Here is a 15,774-nt window from a genome sequence, read left to right on the forward strand (position 1 = left end):
GGTGCGCCTGTTGCAAACAGCGCCTGCCCTCCCCCCTTCCAAACTGACAAACGTGAAACCCTACCCGCTACTGATAGGAGCCAGGGATGGAATCGCGCCAGTGCTGGAGGACTTAAAGGGGCAGGGGATTATAGTTCCCACCCACTCCCCCTTTAACTCCCCCGTTGGAAAACCAAAGGGCAAATGGAGGTTAACGGTAGATTACCGGAGGCTCAATGCCAACACCGGCCCATTAACAGCCGCTGTGCCGAACATTGCTGAGCTCATAGCCGCCATTCAAGAGCAATCACACCCTATTATGGCGACTATTGACGTTAAAGACATGTTCTTTATGGTCCCCCTGCAGCCACAGGACTCGGACCACTTTGCCTTTACCTGGGGGCGGCAACAGTACACCTTTACGCAGCTCCCTCAGGGATACAAGCACTCCCCCACCTTAGCCCACCACGCTCTAGCACAGGAGCGGGAAGCAATTCCCACAAGGGCGGGGGCGAAGATTTACCAATGCATAGCAAAATTCACGCTAAATGGACTCCTCCTTCCTTCTGACCCGAGAAGCGGGTTTGCTTCTACTTTTGTTTTTCAGGAGGGAGCAGCTGATCCGGACACACACCACCCGAAGATCAAGATGCGCATGTTATTCGTGGTTGTACTAGTTTGGGAACGTACCTATAAAAGCAGCGGAGGACTAATTCCTTCACCCTCCCCCGACCCGTTTGATCCCTTTAAGAACAATGAATTGGTATTATTAGCCAAAGCTGTAAGCCGAGCTTTTAAGTTATTGCTGGGTTTGCGGGGGACCTCTGGGGCTGTCAAGTTGGCTGTGGACGTTCACACCCCTCACCCCAGCCCAAATTGTGAGTAATTATAGTGAAACCACGAATGACACTTGGGGTGATAGTGGAATATGGCCAGTTCAATTTCCTGCTGTGGGGCAATATTGTTTAAATCGTACTCAAAAGGGAGGGGTCTGTGTGGGAGGAAGCAAGTGTCAATGGACACTTACAAACAAGTTGGTAAATGCAGATGAGGTATCTCCATATGGGCATGGCTTGATAGTGCCGGACGCAGTCGAGGGTTCAAAGGGTACTGGGCAAATAAAAATGAAACGTTAATTTTCCAACAATCTAGGGACCACGCTTACAAGCAAACCTGTGAATGGAAAAGCAGCGTTGGGGCCTGGTATTGCACCGGCCGGATGAATAATAACCCAACCGTCTTTTTTAGCCCTGTGGGCAACGATAAAACAATGTATTTCCAGTTCCCCGAGGATGCAGCGGGACCATTTGCCAATGGGGCCACAGCTAAAAGGGGCCATTATTGGATTTGTGGACATACTGCCTATAAACGACTGCCAGCACGTTGGTCAGGGGTCTGTTATGTGGGAATTATCTGGCCGTTATTCTTCCTTCTTCCACAAACGGGTGGCTCTCAGTTGGGGATAAGATTGTACGATAATCTGGAAGATGGAAGGATTGCCCGCCGCAAGCGAGCTGTTGAGGTGAACATAGGTGGAACACAAAAATGCGGGGAAAATGAGTGGCCTCTTGAAAGAATAATCCAACATTACGGGCCTGCCACCTGGAACCCCAATGAACTGATATCAGGGGCAAGGGAACCAATCTATAATTTGAACCGTATAATCCGATTACAAGCGGTTTTAGAAATTGTTACCAATAAAACTGCCAGTGCTATCGATCTTTTAACTCAACAGTCTCAACAAATGCGCACGGCAATCCTTCAACACCGTATGGTTTTAGATTATTTACTGGCTGAAGAAGGAGGGGTATGTGGGAAATTAAATGTTGTTTAGAAATAGACGATGTAGGCGAAGTAGTCCTCCAATTAACCAAAGACATTAGGAAAATAGCCCACGTCCCTGTCCAGGCCTGGAACGGTTGGAATGGTAATCTATGGTCCTGGCTGCCGGGGGCACCCTGGGTGAAACAGTTGCTGCTATATTTGCTATGTGCGTTTGCCACTTTAATGTTTTTACCCTGTGTAATACTGTGTTTTGTTCAGCTAATACGACATGTGGTATCTAATATGCAGTTTGTACATACCACCTCACCCGATGGCATAAAACAAATCTGTGCCATTCATCCGGGTAGAACCCACCACAATAACCATTGTTTAGACCTCAAAAAAAAAAAAAAAAAAAAATTGCATATTCCTACCCATGTCATACTCACCAGTTGTTCTGTACTTTTTATAATGGGGAACTACCTCGCCCAATGGATTTCTCAGGGTTGTTCTATAAAGTCGAACATTGTTAAACTTAGAAAGGTTAAGGAAAAAGAGTGTTTACATTGGACAATGTTCCTGTTTGTTTGCAATTGAGCACTCTCTTACCATGTCTCATGTCACCTTTCTCCTCCACACCTCCCCTTTTCTCTGCTTCTGTCCCTACCTCTGCTCTGTTCTCTCTCTCTCTCTCTCCCTTCCCACGTCTCCTACCACTGTGAAGACTGCAATGTCGAGCCACAGGGTGGTGTCGAGGATTGTTATAGAACCAGAATTGTCTCGACATTGCCATTCTACCGCCATCTTCTGGTTTCGACATCCAGCCCCCGACGAAACCACCACAGGATGCCCATGCAGAGACCAGGACACGAAAGGCGGGACCATGAACTGCACGCACGCCTGCACAGAGACCAGGGTGCGAAAGGCAGGGGCTGGGATGTGAAAGGCAGGGCCATGGACTGCACATACGCCTGCGCAGACACCAGAGCGCGAAAAGCGGAGGCCAGGACGCGAAAGGCGGGGCCACGAACTGCACGCACGCCTGCGCAGACACCAGGGCGCGAAAAGCAGAAGCGTAAACTGCATGTACGCAGACCCATTCTGCGCATGTGCATGGCCCTATAAAAGGACTGCGTGCGCCTTTTGAGGCTCTCTCTCTTCGCCCTCTGCTCCCTCTTTTTCTCTTCTCGTCCTACACCGTGCACCTCCTTGGAAGCTGCTCTTGCGGACACAGAGACTGGACTTTTGATTGACGGGACAACGCCGGACTCGGAGTGGCGGTAGCTAGTTCCCCTACGTGGCTCTTTTCTCACCCGCCTGAGCATGCTCTTTCTATTTTTCTCTCTTTTTCTCTCTCTCTTTTTTTTTTTTCCTTTTTTCCCCCCATCTCCCTACCCGGTCCTCACCCCTTCGTTCGCCAAAATCAAGTCAAAAGGTTGTACGGCATTTGACCTCGTTTGCATCTTAATCTCGTCCTTGGGATCGTATTGAAACCTCTCCTGACACTGGATCGGGACACCAGCTTAGGGTAAAAACAGACTTAGAAAGTGTCCAGATGATGTGTCCAGAAAGCCAAATCCTAATTACCTTTAACAGAGAATGCAACTGGGAGGGAAAGGGGAAGAAAGAAAAGGTGGAGAAAAGGAAAAGGGTAGGCACGCAACTGAAAAAGAAAGCTATCCTGAAGACCAGCTCAGCCCCCCTCGCTCTTTGATGCACACAGATGTCTGAGTTCTGATGTGAAACAGCCGAAAAACCCTGACAGGGCTCCTTTTCACTGTCCTCCTCCCTGGGTGCGTGCTGGGACCTCCTCGTTTCCCTGAAGTCCTCCCAGACTAACAGGGGGGAGCAAAGAACTGCATCTGCAGAAGCAAAGGGGCGGACGTGCCTCGGCTTTGGAGAGGCCCAAAGCCGCCCTGGGCCCCAGCAGCCCCTGGCGCCCCGGCATTTGCTTGGCCCCGAGGCCCCGCGGGGCCTGCCAGCACCGGGGACCCCCGGGGACAGAACCCAAGGACAGCGGTCAGCCCCTGTGGGCAGAGGGACCCGGCTCTGTCCTCCCTTCTGGCCGCAGGAGGATGCCCTGGGCCGCGCCAGCACAGGGCGCCTCTCCTCCTCAGCGCCCGGGGGCAGCGAGGCCTGAGGTAGGCCCTGGGTGCTGGGCTCAGCCTGGCCGCTGCCAGCGGCTCCCGGCACGCAGCTCCTCCTGCCCAAGGCGGTGGCTGCAGCACAGCCAGAGCCACCGTTTGGGAAAGCCTTGCCGGGGCCCAGCAAACCCCAGGCAGCTCCCCTCCGGCCCTGCCCCCGCCCCTGCCCCTCGCCCTGTCCCTCCCCTCCCTCCCTGCGCAGGCCCGGTCCCCCCAGCCGCGCCATTGGCCACGGCTGAGCCAATCAGCGGAGCTGGAGGCGGCCTGTCAGTCACAGCCGGGTGGGGCGGCGCTGGAGGGCGCCCAGGCCCAGGGGCCTGAGGAGAAAGGGGTGAGAGCTGGGCTGGGGGCAGCCGGGGCCCGGGGGGAGCAGGGCCAGGCCAGGGCCGGGGGAGCTGCAGGAGCAGGAGCAGGCATCTGCCAGTGCGGATGGGCCTGGGGGCAGGGGCCTGGAGGTCTCACCGCCCACGGGCCCCACCAGGGCCCAGTCGCCAGCCCTGGGCCCGAGGGCTCAGCCCCAGGGCCAGCCCCAGCAGCAGGGTGGGAGCGGTTCCTGCTGCTGCCCCGAGGGTCGCCAGCCCCAGCCCTGCCAGCTGGAGGTGGGTGTTTGATGTCCGCAGGCCAGGGGAAGGCAGAGTGGCCTCCTCTCTCCAGGCGGCTCCAGGCTTTGGAGCAGGCGTGCTGTGGTGGGGACAGGCCAGGGGCCTTTGCTGTCCCCTCCTGTGGGTCTGGTGCTGATGGACAGGCCCGTCTCTGCCGACAGCCTTTGATGAATGGGGATTTCCAGACACGGAGCTGTTTCTGCCTCCTGGTGGGAGCACGCGCCGGGGCGTTGTTGTCAGAGCAGCCGGTGGGAGCGCTCCGGGGTGGAGGCAGCTCCCTTGGCAGCTGCTTGTGCTACTGCCAACCGGTCCAAAAACTTTCTAACGCCAATTTGGCATCCCTTCTATGGGGACAAATTTGTTCCTGCAAATTGAAGCGTTTTCAAGGAGAGGCAGTAAGGGTCTTCCCTTCCGAATTGATCTGATTGTTAGACTGTTCGCAAGAGATGAGAGATACAGATTTACAGCCTCTCAGGCAAAGGAAGAAAATGGTCCTGGTTTTTGGTTATCTTGGTGAGAATTTAAAATACTGAGATGCTAGATAAAAGAAAGTTACTGTATCTGTCTCCTTACACACAGTTTATCTAACAGTCCCCTCATAAAGTGGATACTTGGAGAGAACTTGAAGAGGAAGAATCAGACTTGTGAAACCCAGGATAAATTGTTTAAGGCCAAGACAAGAGCAGACCAATTTATTTTTCACTGTTTCCTGTGGCTGATTCCTGCTCTGCACGCGTCGGTATCATCCTGGGTATCTTGATTCTTCTCATGCACCACAGAGGAAGCCAGGGCTCCCAGCTCAGGACCGTGGTTTTTCTGGGAGAGACCAAGTGCCCTCAAGGTTACCTGTTGCACTACAAAGTGTTGTACAGCCAGACGCACTTTTATGTTTCTAGATTTGAACTTGGTTGCAGTAATAGTAATAATAATAATAATAACAACAACAGCAACAACAATAATAATACTACTACAAAGAAGAAGCCAGGTTTTATTAGGTGGACTGATATGGCTAGGAAAAAAAAAGGCTAAAGTCCCAGATCCATAAGCTGTCCCAGTCTAATATATTCCTTCTCCTTACAAACCTTGCTGACTATATTCTTGGCAGTGGTGCAGTCTCACCAGGAGATTTGGAACGGATCTAAAGAGTTGTCATGCTTTTTTAAGTAAATTGGGCACAGACAGGTTGTCCCCTAGCACCTAGGTTTGTGACAGCTCCTGGCCATTCCTGGAGGCTGTAACACACAGGCAATGCCCCTCTGGCAGTGCCTGATGAGGTGGTGGGATGCCCAGACAGCCAAGGAGTGACCTACGCTGGAGAGGAATATGCTGGGAAACAGAGGTGAGATCAGCCTCATGGATAACGCTGGCAGTGCAATGGTAGGGCCAGCACTGGAGAAAAGTGTCAAGGGGGCTGATGAACTTCAGGGCTGTGACAACACTGAGCCCCGCAGCCGGGTTTGCAGGGGGGGATTTCAGCAATAGACGTGCCTCATTATTAGGAGTAACCCCTGTGGTCTGCTCTGAGGGGAGAGGGGTGCAGTTCATTTCCACTGTGAGGATGCTAAAAGCAGCATTTGTAATGGATGCATGTCCAAATGGTACTTAAAAATATGTTTGGCGGGGTCAAGGGTGCTCTGTGCGGGGCATGGATAACAAGGAGTGAGCAGCGGGAGCTGCAGCGGGAGCTGCGGCGGGACCTGTGTGGGAGTGGGTGAGGTGCTGCCGGGGTCAGAGACGGTTCCAACCAGCTCCAACAGAGGTGTGAGCAGCCATCGCCTGCCAAAGCTCCAGCAGTCAGGGGAGCCCGCAGCTCCCCGCTGCAGACACTTTGGGTAGGAGAGGCAGGAAGAAGCAGGGAAGGGTAGATGGAAGCCCCTAAGCACTTACAGCCCAGTGTGGCCATGTGGGGACATGGCAGGGGTGAGCCCCAGCCTGGGAAACCCCTCCTGGACAGGAGAGAGTGAGATGGGGGCAGCTCCCTGAAGCCCCTGCCCACTGTGGAGCCCCTCTGGCAGGGTCTGGGCGGGTGGGGAGAGGGGACGGGTGTGTGCAGCCCCTCTGTGACACGGTCTGGGGTCACAGTGGGGCAGCCCCGCATCACAGTGGTGACAGCCCCCCTTTCCCCATCGTGACCAGCATCCGCCCCACAAACTGCCGAGGGGACTCCAGGCGCTGGGGGCTGCTTGTGCCACTGCTCTGCTCCAGACGAGCTGCTCTGCAGTGAGGAGGAGAAGGCAGAGGCAGGCGGCACAACAGCACTGGGATCAGTGAAGGGCGGAGGAGGAGGAGGAGAGCAGAGAGGAGAAGGAGGCTTTTTGCAGGAAGCAAGAGAGCCATCGGCCAGCCACCTGCTGCAGTTGTTGACCTGGAGCAAAGGTGGAACTAAGATGGCAAAGGACCTCTTCTTGCAGCCTGGCTTGTTTCCAACAACTGAGAAGCTCAGGAGTTCTGGTAAGGCCTTCAGACCCAATTTCATGAGTGTTGTCGGGTCAAGGCCATCTCTGAAAACAGGTGTGGAAACACTGAGGGCTGTGGGGGTGGCTGCTCAGGACTGGTGACTGCAAGGCGGGACCTACTTGACCATCCCTAAGGGCTGAGGGGCTGACTTGGCAGCCAGGGCTCCTGTTTCTCTTCCCGATGCAGCCCGTGCCTTCCTGGGCCACCCCAGGCAGAAGTCCCTGGCCCTGAAGGGCTGCTCCTTGCCTGGCGGTGGGCATTGCCCAGCCGGAGCTCAGGTCTGAATGGAAGAGCTGAAGGTGCCCATGGGCCGTGCGGAGTAGGTGTGTTTGGAGCTGCGACACAGGGAGACTGGCCCCTGCTGGGGAGCCACCAGGGCCTGCCCTGAGCCTCTGAACTTTTCGTGGAGCACAGCACTGTGCCCTCACTGGCGTGGCAATCCACTGCCGGTTTCCTGTGGGAGTGGGTCACACCCTGGAGAGCTGCACCTCTTGCAGGCAGGCTGAGGTGTCCTTTGGCTCTTGCCGGGCTCTAGAGAGACCATCTGAAATGCTTGTGTTAGAAATGCATTGGTCCTTGGACAGGAGCAGGCTGAATGGTTTTGAGGTTGCCACCTCAGAGCATGACATGTCTTTCCCTTGTTTTTCCAGAGTTCACTAAGATTTGGGCCAGCGCATCATGGTACCTCAGCCAACAGCTGGCTCTCCACCAGGTGGGAGTTACCTCCTTCTCCTCCCCTCACATCCTGACGAAGGCTGATGAAGTCCTGACAACCCTTTGCCATGGAGTGCCATTGTTCTTCCCCTCCTTTAAAAGCATGACACTGCAATGCACAGGTGTGCAACGGACCAGCTCCTCTGTGCCTTCAGATGTACCATAAGGTCCAGGCGTAGTGTGAGAAAAAGGGTTGGACTTTTTCTGAGGCTTCTGGAGTCCCCACAGTCAGATCTGCATGACAAAACTTGGGACACTTGATGGTTTATTCCAAGTGTGGGACTGCACCCCCCGCCTTGCCTTTTATCTTAATGAGCCAAAGGATGTTTGTCAGCTTTTTCTGACCTGTCTGTTTCTTCATGGGTGAAGGGGAGTGAGAGGCAAAAGTGCAGACCCTGTTTGTCTTCTCCCAAGGTTTCCAAGGAGCCCGTCTTGCTCCTTTGTAGGAGGCAGGGCCTGGGCAGGGCACTAAGCACCATCACCATTCTCTGACAAGTCATTCGTCTGTCCCTCCAAGACTTCTTCTGATCCACCATCTCTGTTTCAGGCTGTCCGCATTCCTGGACTTGGGACTTTTGCAGTTGTCAGAGAGCGAGTAGCCAGCAAGGAGCAGGATCTGGTGGTTGTGGAGAGACCCGTGTTTCATCTTGCAAAGGCTATTGCGCAGGATCATCACCTCCGATATGGTTACATAGACATTCTTGGTAAGCAGACAGACTGAAAGCGGTGCTTGCCCTTGAGCAGAGTGGGGAGGTGTGCTCTGGTGTCCAGAGGTGACTGAGCGGAGTACCAAACTCCCGCCGCAGTCCTCAGAACAGCTTCAGCATGACAAAACCAGCCTGCTCGGAAAAAAAGGACCCTGCCTACCTACTCATTTTAAATAATCACCAGAGGACAATCCAGCCTAACAGCACACTCTCTTTGACCTGCTTCAACAACAGGTTCCCTTCCAGTTTTATTGGTGCTGTGTCTTCTCGTTACCCGGTGTTTCAACTCTCGCTCCCTCTTTCTGCACACTAGACCTCGTGCAGGCAAAGGCCAGGACTCTTCCCGGCTCTCACAGCCTCTTTGCAAGGGGGAAAAGTGGGGGAAACCCAGCGGGGAAAGACGGTTCGTTCCAAACCCCAGTGACCACGATGCCTGTGCTTTCTAGTCACTGCTGCCATCGCAGCAGCTGCCGTAGGACCCTGGGGGGCACCAAGAGCTTGGGTCTGTGTTTGCGGTGCCTTTCTCTCTAATGACAAAGAGGGCCCCGAGGGTGGGCATGGCTCCAATGGCCTGGCACCCTCCAGTTTACTGTGGGACCTGGCGCCTATCTCCCACCTTGTCCTGCAGCCATGGCTCTTCTTCCTGCCAAGTGCCTCTTGGGCGCTTTCTTTCCCTTTCCATATCAGAGAAAGGATAGCCGTCTGCTCCACGCCTCACTTTCCCCTTGTAACAGGAAGGGACGACCCGAGCTTCTCTTCAGAGGTGCTGTACCAGCTAGACAACTCAGTAGCAATATATTGCCTGAGCGCCTGGAAGCTGCAGACCTTTGGTTGTAGCCTGCTTAGCAGCTCTGCAAGTTCACATGTTCCTCTTATTTTTCAGGTCATCAACATTTTGAGCAGCTGCCGTATGCTCGCATAGCCTCGGACAACGCTGTCTCTGAGAGCACGGTGCAGCTTTGCATGGAAAGGACCATGCGTCTTTTCCGTGTCTGCCTAGAGAACAGGAAGAACGTTGCCCTCGTTTGGAGGGACATGGGCATGCTGATCACCCAGGGAAGAGATGTAAAAATGAGTTTTTACACCGACTTTTTGAAAAGGCTGAATGGGACTGACAAGGCGTTGCAAGCTGTTCTCGAGGTAGGATTTTCATTTTCACAGCGCCACTCCCGCTTCTTCTGCAACGCGTTCTGGGGCTGGGGGGCTGCTTTCTGCTGGCCTGCCGTGCCTTGTTCAGCCACTCGGGCTCCTCGTGGCCTACAGTGCAGCAGGCTCTCTGTAGAGCACTTCCCTTGCATGCAACAGTCTGGCTTTGCAAGAGGTACCCGCAGAGGGGCCTCGCTTTGTGACAAAAGGCCAGCACTGGTGGTGGGGAGCGCTGCTTGCCCCGCTCTTGGGGTAGGGAGCAGAGGCAGAGGCAGCACAAGGCTTGCTGAGGCCCGAGCCCTTTGGCTGCTCTGTCTCTTTGCTTGTGATGGTCTAAGGTGGACTGAGCAGCCAGCCCTTCCCAGCATCCCCACCTCCCATCATCTGTCTCCATCCTTGTTGCAGATGCCAGAGATGAGGGACTCGGTCATCTCACGCCATGACACTGCTGCTGCCCAGACCTCTTCTGGACGTGTTATCGTCCTCCCATGGTATGTTTGCTCCTGCAGCCCTCGGCTGAGCAAGCGAGCAGCTTCTCAGCTCGTGCTTGGGAGGGCTGCCTTGCCAGGCGCTGAGAACTGTACTCGTGATGGCACTGAGGAGTGTTTCAGAGGCCTTGTTGGCAGCAAGCAACTCCCTGCTTGCTCTTGTTCAGTTTGACTTTGTTTGGAGGGACAAGGGACAGCAACAATGCTTTATGCGTCTGTCCTACTGTGGACCTAGAGGGGCATTTAGGCAACATTTTCCACCAGGTTTCTCCTGCTCGTTTTCTTTCCTGTGCGTGAGACTGCCTTTTGCTTGGGGCCAAGGGGTAGAGGGGTGGTTTCTTGTCCAAACAGGAGCTTGCATCTGGTGGGGTTCTGCAGGGCTCTGTCTCGTGCCAACATTGCTGTGCAGTGCCATCGACGACTGAGGGGAGGGAGGTGAATCCTTATAGCTGCAAAGGCATTAATCTGCGAGGCGCAGCAAAAAACTTAGAGAACAAGCTCAGAATTCAAAAGGGTGCTGGATCATCAGAGCACTAGAGATCAGTCTGCTCTCCACGGGCACTATGAGTGAGAGAGGAATCATTTTCCCCAGAAGCAGCAAGGGCGTTTTGTGGGAGGACGACCGTTCTGACGGGAAGGACGGAAGGCCACTGGCACAGGCTGATGGGGTCTGGCCTGCCCCTCCAGGCACTGGAGTTCCTACTCCGGTCCTCCGGGATGGGCTGCCTTGGGAAACAATGCGGTGTCCTTTCTTCAGCCTGGTGCCTTCTTCCTCTTTCCAGGTACAAGCTTGAGACTGTGCCTAAAACGGCAACAGTGAAGGCAGACCTGACAGGACATAGGAAGGCTGCCCCAGAGCGGGGCTGGGGAAAAGGTGATGGCACTGGAAAGAAAGGTAAGGGACCAGCGGGATGCTGGCAGGGGCTGTAGGTTTTCCTTGCTCCGTGTCTGGAGGGGATTAGAGCTGAGGTTACCCCAGGATGCCTGGAAGAGGGAGAGGCACCTCCTGTGACTCGCTGTACCCATTATGGTAAAGCTGCAGTGAGCCATTGTGGAACAAGGTCTCAGGACAGCCCTGCACCACAAACGGCCACTGGGACTGCTAAAGGACACCTTCCCAGTGGCCTCCACTCCTCAGCCTGTGCTCCAAACAGTGCAAAGCTCTAACGCTGCTGCGTCTCCTTTCCATCGTATTCTCAGATATTTCCGAAGCAATGCCTTTGGTGTGAACCTGCCCCAGCAGCAAATCTGTGCGCCTGGGACCAACGCAGAAACCCAAAAGCCGGCTGCTCTTGTGCTAAATGATTGCCCTCCCCAGAATGACTCTTGGAGACCACCAGCATCTCCCAGGGAGCCCCCCCATCTCAGCACACGGATGAGAGAAAGCCGTCAAAACAGTTTTCCCCAGGGAATAATGGTGCACTGTAGGCATGAGGAGCTGGACAAAACAACAGTGTCGGAAGAGGCCTGAGACCTCCCAGGAAACATGGCTTTCATCCAAAGGGATGAAAAGGACCACTTTGATCAGTGTTAGCACAGGCTTGAGCAGACCTGCCCGTCACTCTTGTTGGAACCGGGACACAACAGGCACCCAGCTCCCAGAACAACACCGAGATGCTGTTCTAAGGAATCGTCTCATTTCCTGTTTCTAGAGGATCTTGCTGAGAAGCGTCTCCTCTGTCGAGCAAGGCTTTCTCCAAAGCGGTTACCTGCCATGACTGTAAAGCCAGAGGAGGGTGAGAAAGCTGACGGGAGTGAGCCTCGTGCTAGGTGAGACACAGGCATAAATGTGCAATGATGCAAAGATGACCGCGTGCTCTCGTCTCTGTGGGAGCGAGATGTTTCTCCTGGACACAGAGGCTAGATGAACTCAAAGTGTGGTTATCCATGTCCCACTAACGAATGGTTTCTTGGTGCATGGCAAGCATCTTGGAGCTTCTTGGGAGACTCTGCTGGCAGCGTCATTTCTTTCTTTGCTCCTGCTGTGCAGATGTGCTAACTAACTGCAAATGCTCATTCCAGGAGCGGAAGGTCTTTTTGGCTTTCCCTTCAGATTGAAACGACCCCGACCTTTCTGTTTGCTGAGGACAGAGTTCTGCAGTTAGTTACTGCAGAGGATTCCTCTGATTAACCAGAAGCCTCTTCTGTGCTAAAGCCTGCCTTATGGCCTGCAAAAGAGAAGGGCCGAAGAGAGCTCAGTGGCAGGCCTGCTTTTCGCATGGGGTCATGTCCTCGTCCTTTTGACACTGCGTCCCCAGCACCCAACCTGCTCGTAGAGCCCGTGAGCACTCTGTATTTCAGACCACTGAGCAGACTTCAGTGCACTGACCCGGAAGGTGTAGCGGTATCTCCGGGCATAGGACCCTGTTCCTTTCATTGCTGCAGCAAGAGAGGGCCTAGACTGGGGCATCCTGAGTTTTAGTGGGGCTGTTGGGCACATCTGAGTCTGAAGCTTGGGGTCTTCTCTGTCTCTGTGCACTTGATCAGAAGGAGGCAAGCAGAGCACATTCTGCTGCAGAAGCAGGTGCGCCACTTGGAAGCACAAGACGCAGAACCAGCTCCTCCTGCCCTCCTGCCAACGCACCCTGTTGTGTCTTTGCAGGCAGCTACCGGCCATCCAGGGGAGCTCCTTGAAGGCAAAGGAGGAGAAAGAGAAACTAATTCCTCTGGTTGAAGTAGACTTCATTGCCAGAGCTATTGAGAGGAGAGAAAAGGTACCTGACAGAGGCTGCTGCAGTGAGCGTGTCATAGGGGACTGTAGAGAAGCGTTGCTCCGTGCACGCTGATTCTCACAAGATTCGTCACTGTGTGTTCACGGGGCCACTGACTAGTTGCTTTGGTGCTTCCTTGAAGAGAGGCAGGTTACTCTGCCCTTTGAGAATAGCCTTTTCACTTCCATTGGCCTCATGAAGCACACCCAAAGACCTTACTTGTGGATGTTTCTGTCGGCAACGTGACTGCAAGGCTTGTCAGGGATAGCCAGCTGCCAGGTGGTTTTTAGCCTGGTGGTCACTTAGCTGCCTGCTCTCTACAGGCAGGCTCTTTGTTGGAGCCTACAGGAACCTGGGAGCAAAGCAGCGTGGACAGAAAGGCAGAAGAGAAGGGGCAGAAGGGAGGGTAGGAATGAAACCAGCTCAGCCCTAAGCAGGGGAGACTAATGCTGCCTGCTGTTGCATTTTGGTTGCCCTCCAGAATAAACACTCCAAGAGGAAGGAGAAGCTTCCAGAACACCTCCAGAAATACTTGGATGAACGGAAAAAGAGTAAAACAGAGCTGGCGGAAGAGAAACAGAGGAAACGGCATACCCCACCAGCAATCAAAGGGAAGGCTAAGAGAGAAAAGGGGACACCCAGAGCAAAAGCTAAGAGACGAGAGTCGCAGAGGAGCCAGGTACTCTGAATTCCTGCAGAAAAAGAGCACTTTCTCCTCCAGGGGGGCTGAGATTGCAAGGTGCCTCTAGCACCCAAGCCGTCATAGCAGCGTTGCTGCAGCCGATCTGGGCGGGTGACTGCTGCCTTTCCTGAGCAAGAGGGGTGACAGGGAGTTGTCGTGAAACCCTGGTGCCACTCAGGGGCATGCTGAGGTCCTTCTCCTGGTTTTCCCTGTCCCGCTAGGGTTTGTGCCAGAAGTGGTTTGGGGGTGTGCATGCTGGGAAGCAGCACCCTCTGGGTGCAGGGCTGTTGTAGAAGAGTCTCTTCCTGTGCAGGAATCCGGTTCCTCTGTGCAATCATCAGTCAGCGTCCCGACTAGCACGGAGTCAGGGGAGTCCAGCCCCGACCTCCTGGAGATGATGATGAAGGAGTGGGAAGAGGCCAGAGAAGAGGCTGGGGCCGAAGAAGAGGAAGACACTGTCCCTCCTAAGCGGTAAGAGTGCGCCAGCTCCAGCCAAGGCCTGGGGCAGTGGGGTGGTGGTGAGCCACCGGTGGTGGGTCAAGGAAGCCAAGCCCTGAGCCATGGGGCCGCATGGAGCGCTCGGGGATTTCTCCAGCCACGGGCATGAGCTGGGTTAGAAAGCAATGGCAGGGGCCAAAGCAGGTGCTTGAAACTCATCCTGCCCCAAAGGGGCTGTGGGGCCAAATGGGGCCACGTATGTGTGGGGCTGGATGTGGGAAGAGGCAGGAGGGTCACAGCTGCAGGGTCAGAGAGACTTTGTCCTTGCTGGTGCAGGAGCCTTTCCCCACGGACACACCAGGCCCTGCAGGAGGTGGTGACGTGCATCCTGGGGCAGGTTGCCCGCAAGCGCAGGGGGCAGAGAGACGATGAGATGGATCTGCAGGACAAGCTCCAGTGGTAAATCTCTCCAGACACGGGCAGTGCTTCCTCTCCCGCAGTGCCCTTCCTCCCGCTCCCCGCAGCACCGGGGGAGAGAGGCGCTTTCCTGGCACCGGCCTCTCAGCAGAGCCACCTTCTGCGGGCGTGGCCGGCACCCAGCTTGGGAGCCCCCACTGCAGAGCAGTCTCCCTGTGCTGACACCACCTCCTCCCGCCGTGTGTCTGCAGTGAGCTGGCAGTGCTGCAGTGGCATCGGTCGGGGAAAGAGGCAGGCAGCAGCCACCAACTGCGGGAAGCTGGACCCCAACCCGCACCCCCTGCTAGGCCAGGGAAGAGGAGGGCAGGACCGGTATGTGGCGTGGGCTCCTGGACTGTGTCGTATCCACCTGTAGAAAAGCACAGTTATACGGATGTGACGTCTTACAAGACCCCTCACCATGTGCTTAGCTGAAGGCTGAAGCACTTCTCCCAAGGCTTTCTGGAGAGGCAACAGGTTGTTCTGTCCATTTAGAAGACAGCCTTCACTTCTGTCATCTCCAGAAACACCCAAAGACTTGATGTGGTGGTGTTTGTAATGGCAATGGCAGCGCCAGGCTTGTCTGGGAGAGCAAGCAGCTGGGTTGCTTTCAGCCCCACGGTTGCTTGGCTCAGGGCTCATTGCAGAAGGGCTCTGCAGTGGGGCCTGTGAGAACTGCAAGCAAAGCAGGGCTGATGGAGAGGCTGAAAAGAAAGGGCAGGAGGGAGAGGGAGAGCTAAAATCCCCCCAGACCTCTGTCGGGGAGAATAACGCTGCCTGCTGCTGCATTGCCATGGCCCTGCAGGCACAGCCCCACGTGTGCACGGAGGAGGAAGGAGGCAAGCTGTGGGACTCCTTGCGCAAGAAGTGCCAGCAGAAGGCAAGGGCAAAAGTGGACCCCCCGAAGGCCTGGAAAGAAGAGCAAGAGCAGGTACTGCAGGTAGTGAAAACCACTTAGGAAAAGAGCATTTTTCTGCTGCCGGGGAGCCAAGGTGGGAAGGTCCCTAAGCCCTAGGAGCGTGGGGGCTGACTGTTCTGTGTGGGGCTGTACCAGGTGGAGGCACCTTCCCTGCTGCCCAGCGCCACCTCTTGTGCTCACCCCTCTCTCGCTGTGCAGGGCTCCTGCATTTGCGGCACTCCAGAGTGGTGGGGAGAGGGCAGAAAAGAGCCCTCCGTGGAGGACGAGGACAGCCCAGAGGACGAGTTGAGTCTTTACCTTTCGGAGTCCTCATCTCTGAAAAGGTGAGTGTGGGCCAGCTTCAGGCCAGACGTGGGCCAGCTGGGGGCTGGTGACTGAGCTGTGGGGGCGGGGAGCAAATCCCAGCGCCACGGGACTGGACATGCACAGCATCCTCTCCTTTCTCATGCCATGGCAATGGTACAGGTCAGTCCCCAATGCCAGGTGCCTCTCTGCAGCCCCAGGCACAGCCGGCACTGAGGGGGCTGTGGGGTTGAATGGGACCGTGGGGGTGGGAGCGACTGGGAG

Source organism: Platalea leucorodia (genome assembly GCF_965183815.1).
Source record: "Platalea leucorodia genome assembly, chromosome: 16".
NCBI classification, from domain to species: domain Eukaryota; kingdom Metazoa; phylum Chordata; class Aves; order Pelecaniformes; family Threskiornithidae; genus Platalea; species Platalea leucorodia.